At 38.7% G+C, this 8,221-nt stretch overlaps 1 non-coding gene across 1 annotated transcript; it reads right to left on the bottom strand.

Moving 5' to 3' along the window:
- Positions 1-393: 393 nt before the first annotated feature.
- On the bottom strand, positions 394-497 carry LOC130937648 (small nucleolar RNA R71). The gene has a single exon (XR_009068857.1). It is a non-coding gene; the product is annotated as a small nucleolar RNA R71 (small nucleolar RNA).
- Between the last annotated feature and the right edge of the window lie 7,724 nt (positions 498-8,221).

Genomic DNA, 8,221 nt, shown 5'->3' with positions numbered 1-8,221 from the left:
AACAACAACAATGCCAACAATGCAAGGAAGGTGCTGGGTGACTTTACTGCACCTACTCCCGACTTCTATGGGAGAAGCATCTCTATCCCTGCCATTGGAGCAAACAACTTTGAGCTTAAGCCTCAATTAGTTTCTCTAATGCAACAGAATTGCAAGTTCCATGGACTTTCAATGGAAGATCCTCATCAGTTTTTAGCTGAGTTCTTGCAAATCTGTGACACAGTCAAGACTAATGGGGTTGACCCTGAGGTCTACAAACTGATGCTATTCCCTTTTGCTGTAAGAGACAGAGCTAGAATATGGTTGGACTCCCAACCTAAAGAAAGCCTGGACTCTTGGGAAAAGCTAGTCAATGCCTTCTTGGCAAAGTTCTTTCCACCTCAAAAATTGAGTAAGCTTAGAGTGGAAGTCCAAACCTTCAGACAGAAGGATGGAGAATCCCTCTATGAAGCTTGGGAAAGATACAAACAATTAATCAGAAAATGTCCATCTGACATGCTTTCTGAATGGAGCATCATAGGTATTTTCTATGATGGTCTCTCTGAACTATCCAAGATGTCTTTGGATAGCTCTGCTGGAGGATCTCTTCATTTGAAGAAGACGCCTACAGAGGCTCAAGAGCTAATTGAAATGGTTGCAAATAACCAATTCATGTACACTTCTGAAAGGAATCCTGTGAACAACGGGACTAGTCAGAAGAAAGGAGTTCTTGAGATTGATGCTCTGAATGCCATACTAGCTCAGAACAAGATATTGACTCAACAAGTCAATTTGATTTCTCAAAGTCTGTCTGGAATGCAAAATGCACCAAGCAGTACTAAGGATGCTTCATCTGAAGAAGAAGCCTATGATCCTGAGAACCCTTCAATGGAAGAGGTGAATTACCTAGGAGAACCCTATGGAAACACCTATAATTCTTCATGGAGAAATCACCCAAATTTCTCATGGAAGAATCAAGAGAAACCTCAACAAGGTTTCAACAACAATAATGGTGGAAGAAACAGGTTTAGCAATGGCAAGCCCTTTCCATCATCTTCTCAGCAACAGACAGAGAACTCTAAGCAGAACCCCTCTGACTTAGCAACCATGGTCTCTGATCTAATCAAAACCACTCAAAGTTTCATGACTAAAACAAGGTCCTCCATTAGAAATTTGGAGGCACAAGTGGGAGAGCTGAGTAAGAAAATTACTGAACTCCCTCCAAGCACTCTTCCAAGCAATACAGAAGAAAATCCAAAAGGAGAGTGCAAAGCCATAACCATGGCCGAATTTGGAGAGAAAGGAGAGGAAGTGAACGCCACTGAGGATGACCTCAGTGGGCATGCACTGACCTCCACTGAGTTCCCTAATGAGGAACCATGGGAATCTGAGACTCAAAATGAGACCATAGAGATCCCATTGGACTTACTTCTGCCTTTCATGAGCTCTGATGAGTATTCTTCCTCTGAAGAGGATGAGTATGTCACTAAAGAGCAAGTTGCTAAATACCTTGGAGCAATCATGAAGCTAAATGACAAGTTGTTTGGAAATGAGACTTGGGAGGATGAACCTCCTCTACTCACCAAAGAACTGGATGACTTGTCTAGGCAGAAATTACCTCAAAAGAGACAAGATCCTGGGAAGTTTTCCATACCTTGTACCATAGGCACCATGACCTTCAAGAAGGCTCTGTGTGACTTAGGGTCAAGTGTAAACCTCATGCCTCTCTCTGTAATGGAGAAGCTAGGGATCTTTGAGGTACAAGCTGCAAGAATCTCATTAGAGATGGCAGACAATTCAAGAAAACAAGCTCATGGACTTGTAGAGAATGTTTTGGTAAAAGTTAAAGACCATTACATCCCTACTGATTTCATAGTCCTAGAAACTGGGAAGTGCATGGATGAAAACATCATCCTTGGCAGACCCTTCCTAGCCACAGCAAAGGCTGTGATTGATGTTGATGGAGGTGAACTGATCATTCAAGTGAATGAAGAATCCTTTGTGTTTAAGGCTCAAGGATATCCCTCTGTCACCATGGAGAGGAAGCATGAAGAGCTTCTCTCAAATCAGAGACAAGTAGAGCCCCCACAGTCAAACTCTAAGTTTGGTGTTGGGAGGCCACAACCAAACTCTAAGTTTGGTGTTGAACCCCCACATTCAAACTCTAAGTTTGGTGTTGGGAGGTTCCAACATTGCTCTGAGTATCTGTGAGGCTCCATGAGAGCCCTCTGTCAAGCTACTGACATTAAAGAAGCGCTTGTTGGGAGGCACCCAATGATACACTTTATATATTTTCTTTTGTTATTTTATGTCTTTTGTAGGTTGATGATCATAAGAAGTCACAAAATCAATTGAAAAAGCAAAAACAGAATGAAAAACAGGAAGAAAAACAGCACACCCTGGAGGAAGAATTCACTGGCGTTTAAACGCCAGTGAAGCTAGCAGTTGGGCGTTTAACGCCCAGTCTGGCACCATTCTGGGCGTTTAACGCCAGAAAGGGGCACCAGAATGGCGTTAAACGCCAGAAAAGGGCAAGAACCTGGCGTTAAACGCCAGGAATGGGCACCAGCCCGGCGTTTAACGCCAGAAATGCCTCAAAACGTGATTTTGAGTGCCATTTGGTGCAGGGATGACTTTTCCTTGACACTTCAGGATCTGTGGACCCCACAGGACCCCCACCAACCCCACCACTCTCTCTTTCTTCTTTCCCCATTCACCAATCACCTCAACACCTCTTCCCCAAAAACCCTTAACCTATCAAATCCCATCTTTCTCTTCACCACTCACATCCATCCTTCATAAAACCCCACCAACCTCACCCTTCAAATTCAAACCACTTTCCCTCCCAAACCCACCCATAATGGCCGAACCCCATCTCCCCCCTCTCCTATATAAACCCTCCTTCACCCCTTCATTTTCACACAACCTAAACACCACTTCTACCCCCTCTTTGGCCGAATACAAAGCCATTCCCTTCTTCCTCATTTCTTCTTTTTCTACTCTCTTCTTTCTTCCTTTGCTCGAGGACGAGCAAACATTTTAAGTTTGGTGTGGTAAAAGCGTTGCTTTTTCATTTTTCCATAACCATTTATGGCATCCAAGGCCGGAGAAACCTCTAGAAAGAGGAAAGGGAAGGCAAAAGCTTCTACCTTCGAGTCATGGGAGATGGATAGATTCATCTCAAGGGTGCATCAAGACCACTTCTATGAAGTTGTGGCCTTGAAGAAGGTGATCCCCGAGGTCCCCTTTTCACTCAAAAAGGGTGAATATCTGGAGATCCGCCATGAGATCCGAAGAAGAGGTTGGGAAGTGCTTACCAACCCCATTCAACAAGTCGGAATCTTGATGGTTCAAGAGTTCTATGCCAATGCATGGATCACCAAGAACCATGATCAAAGTGTGAACCCGGATCCAAAGAATTATCTTACTATGGTTCGGGGGAAATACTTGGATTTCAGTCCGGAAAATGTAAGGTTAGCATTCAACTTGCCCATGATGCAAGGAGATGAACATCCTTACACTAGAAGGGTCAACTTTGATCAAAGGTTGGACCAAGTCCTCACAGTTATATGTGAAGAGGGCGCACAATGGAAGAGAGATTCAAGAGGGAAGCCGGTTCAATTGAGAAGGCATGACCTCAAACCCATGGCTAAAGGATGGTTGGAGTTTATCCAACGCTCAATCATCCCCACTAGCAACCGGTCCGAAGTTACTCTAGACCGGGCCATCATGATTCATAGCATCATGATTGGAGAAGAAGTGGAAGTTCATGAGGTCATAGCCCAAGAACTCTACAAAGTGGCGGATAAGTCTTCCACCTTGGCAAGGCTAGCCTTTCCTCATCTCATTTGTCACCTCTGTTATTCAGTTGGAGTTGACATAGAAGGAGATATCCCCATTGATGAGGACAAGCCCATCACCAAGAAAAGGATGGAGCAAACAAGAGACCCCTCTCATCATGAGACCCCTGAGATGCCTCAAGGGATGCACTTTCCTTCACAAGACTATTGGGAGCAAATTAACACCTCCCTAGGAGAATTGAGTTCCAACATGGGACAACTAAAGGTGGAGCATCAAGAACACTCCATTCTCCTCCATGAAATTAGAGAAGATCAAAGAATCATGAGAGAGGAGCAACAAAGACAAGGAAGAGACATTGAGGAGCTCAAGCACTCCATAAGACCTTCGAGAGGAAGAACAAGCCGCCATCACTAAGGTGGACCCGTTCTTTAATCTCCTTGTTCTTTATTTTCTGTTTTTCGAATTTTAGTGCTTTATGTTTGTCCATGTTTGTGTCTTATGATCATTAGTATCTTAGTGTCTATGCCTTAAAGTTATGAATGTCCTATGAATCCATCACCTTTCTTAAATGAAAACTGTTTTTAATCACAAAAGAACAAGAAGTACAGGATTTCAAATTCATCTTTAAAACTAGCTTAATTAGTTTGATGTGGTGATTGTTTGGTGAATGAATTTGTTGTTCATGAATGTTAAAATTGTTGGCTCTTGAAAGAATGATGAAAAAGGAGACATGTTATGAGGATCTGAAAAATCATAAAAATGATTCTTGAAGCAAGAAAAAGCAGTGAATACAAAAAAAAAACGAAAAAAAAAAAAGGGGGAGAAAAAGAAAAAAGAAAGAAAAAAAGAAAGAAAAAAGAAAGAAATAAAGTTGTGATCCAAGGCAATAAGAGTGTGCTTAAGACCCTGGACACCTCTAATTGGGGACTTTAGCAAAGTGAGTCACAATCTGAAAAGGTTCACCCAATTATGTGTCTGTGGCATGTATGTATCCGGTGGTAATACTGGAAGACAGAGTGCTTTGGGTCACGGCCAAGACTCAATAAGTAGCTGTGTTCAAGAATCATCATACTTAACTAGGAGAATCAATAACACTATCTGGATTCTGAGTTCCTAAAGAAGCCAATCATCTGAATTTCAAAGGATAAAGTGAGATGCCAAAACTGTTCGGAGGCAAAAAGCTCCTAGTCCCGCTCATCTAATTTGGAGCTAAGTTTCATTGATAATTTGGAGTCTATAGTATTCTCTTCTTTTATCTTATTTGATTTCAGTTGCTTGGGGACAAGCAACAATTTAAGTTTGGTGTTGTGATGAGCGGATAATTATACGCTTTTTGGCATTGTTTTTTAGTATGTTTTTAGTAGTTTTAGTTGAGTTCTTAGTATATTTTTATTAGTTCTCTTCTTTTTATCTTATTTGATTTCAGTTGCTTGGGGACAAGCAACAATTTAAGTTTGGTGTTGTGATGAGCGGATAATTTATACGCTTTTTGGCATTGTTTTTTAGTATGTTTTTAGTAGTTTTAGTTGAGTTCTTAGTATTTTTATAGTTTTAGTTAAAATTCACTTTTCTGGACTTTACTAGGAGTTTGTGTGTTTTCTGTGATTTCAGGTATTTTCTGGTTGAAATTGAGGGATCTGAGCAAAAATCTGATTCAGAGACTGAAAAGGACTGCAGATGCTGTTGGATTCTGACTCCCTGCACTCGAAGTGGATTTTCTGGAGCTACAGAAGCCCAATTGGCGCGCTCTCAACGGCGTTGGAAAGTAGACATCCTGGGCTTTCCAGCAATATATGATAGTCCATACTTTGCCCAGATTGATGGCCCAAACCAGCGTTCAAAGTCACCTCAGAAATTCCAGCGTTAAACGCCGGAACTGGCACCTAAATGGGAGTTAAAAGCCCAAACTGGCATAAAAGCTGGCGTTTAACTCCAAGAAGAGTCTCTACACGAAAATGCTTCATTGCTCAGCCCAAAGCACACCAAGTGGGCCGGAAGTGGATTTTTATGTCATTTATCATCTCTGTACACCTAGGCTACTAGTTTTCTATAAGTAGGACTTTTACTATTGTATTGAAATCTTGATCTTTGGAACCTTTTCTTTAGATCTTTGATCACTTTGGGAGGCTGGCCATTCGGCCATGCCTAGACCTTTTTTTATGTATTTTCAACGGTGGAGTTTCTACACACCATAGATTAAGGTGTGGAGCTCTGCTGTACTCGAGTATTAATGCAATTACTATTGTTCTTCTATTCAATTCCGCTGTTCTTGTCCAAGATATCACTGCTCTTCAACTTGATGAAGGTGATGATCCGTGACATCATCATCATTCTCACTCATGAACAAAGTGACTGACAACCACTCTTGTTCTACAAGCATCTGAGCTTAGTGAATATCTTTTGGATTCCTGATACACGATGCATGGTTGATCACCTGACAACCGAGTGCTCGCCTGACAAACGAGCCAGCCATTCCGTGAGATCAGAGTCTTCGTGGTATAGGCAAAACTGATGGCGGCATTCAAGAGAATCCGGAAGGTCTAACCTTGTCTGTGGTATTCTGAGTAGGATTCAATGATTGGATGACTGTGACGTGCTTCAAACTCCTGAAGGCGGGGCGTTAGTGACAGACGCAAAAGAATCACTGGATTCTATTCCGGCCTGATTGAGAACCGACAGATGGATAGCCGTGCCATGACAGGGTGCGTTGAACATTTCCAATGAGAGGATGGGAGGTAGCCACTGACAACGGTGAAACCCTTGCATAAGCTTGCCATGGAAAGGAGTAAGAAGGATTGGATGAAGACAGTAGGAAAGCAGAGAGACGGAAGGGAATGCATCTTCATACGCTTATCTGAAGCTCTCACCAATGATATACATAAGTATCTCTATCTTTATCTTTATGCTTTATTCGTTTATCACTATACCCATTTGAGTTTGCCTGACTGAGATTTACAAGGTGACCATAGCTTGCTTCATACCACCAATCTCCGTGGGATCGACCCTTACTCGCGTAAGGTTTATTACTTGGACGACCCAGTGCACTTGCTGGTTAGTTGTGCGAAGTTGTAGTGATCACAATTTCGTGCACCACTAATATCCATGATAAATAATTATTTCCAGATATATCAAGAGCATTGAATTCAAGATGAGAGAGCTTCGACATAATAAAAATTTGTTACTTGGGTCTTCCTAAAAGTTTGATCAGAGTATCGTACTGATAACGTGTTGTAAAATAAATAAATAAATGAGGAAGTGGTAATAAATATAAAAGTATAATTATATAACTCTAATAGTAATATTCACCACAATTATTATCACAATATAATAGATATGATTAGTATATTTAACATTATAGTAAGATATATAAAGAGACAGAATAGTAATTAGTAATATGAAAGAGAGAGAAGAAAGATTATCATTGCTTGTATATAAAGAGAGAGAGAATAGTATTTGTTATTGTATAACATTAAACAGAAGCTTAACCTTCTATTTATAGGCATACAGGAATATTTTCAACCTTCATTAATTTTTATTCTCTCTTAAAAATGTAAGTCTCATATAAAAAATTGGCATTCATCACGTCCCATTCTTATCACAACGCATGCTAAATTATTAGAATATTAAGATACTAACTCACTATAAACGTAAGTTATTGCAAAAATCAAAAGCTGTAAGCTGCAAATTTTATCCACAAATATTTATCGATTGCAAAATAAATTTATTTATATACTTTTTTGGTGACAATGAATTCTGTTTACAAAAAAACGATTATTAATAATAACAAAACCGATTTAAATTAATTACTTAAATAATTAAAAAATTGAACAAATATTCTTTTTTACTTCTTAATCATTTGTGAGAAAAATTGTTTTTTATAATTTAAAAATTTTTAATTAATTTTTTTATTGTATAAATAATTAATTTAAATAGTTTCTGCTATTAACGACAACCTTTTTGTTATAAAAAGGATTTATTGTCTCCAAAAAAGTACATAAATAAATTCATTTTGCAGTTGGTAAGTATTTGTGGATAGAATTTACAATTTACAGTTTTTTATTTTTACAATAATTTACGTTTGTAATGAATTAGCATGGCTAAATTTGTTATATATGATGATTTTAGTATAAAATATGAAAATATTTAATTATTTTAATATTTTATATTAGTATAGTAGTAATACAAAACGTTATTAATATTGTATAATAAAAATATTTTTTAATCATGAAACAATAAAATATTATTAATGTTTTATAAAAAATATTATTTTAATTATTAAAAGACAAAATAATGAAAATATCACTAATGTTTTGATCAAACATCACTGATATTTTATAAAAATTCACAATAATATAAAACAGATTAAATTATCTTTGGAGAATTTAATTCAATATAAAAAAAAGGTTCTAGATATCATTGTGCGTCACCCTTTGATCATGTT

This window comes from Arachis stenosperma, chromosome 6, assembly GCF_014773155.1.
Source record: "Arachis stenosperma cultivar V10309 chromosome 6, arast.V10309.gnm1.PFL2, whole genome shotgun sequence".
In the NCBI taxonomy this organism is placed as follows: Eukaryota; Viridiplantae; Streptophyta; class Magnoliopsida; order Fabales; family Fabaceae; genus Arachis; species Arachis stenosperma.
This window is presented reverse-complemented; position numbering and strand designations above follow the sequence as displayed.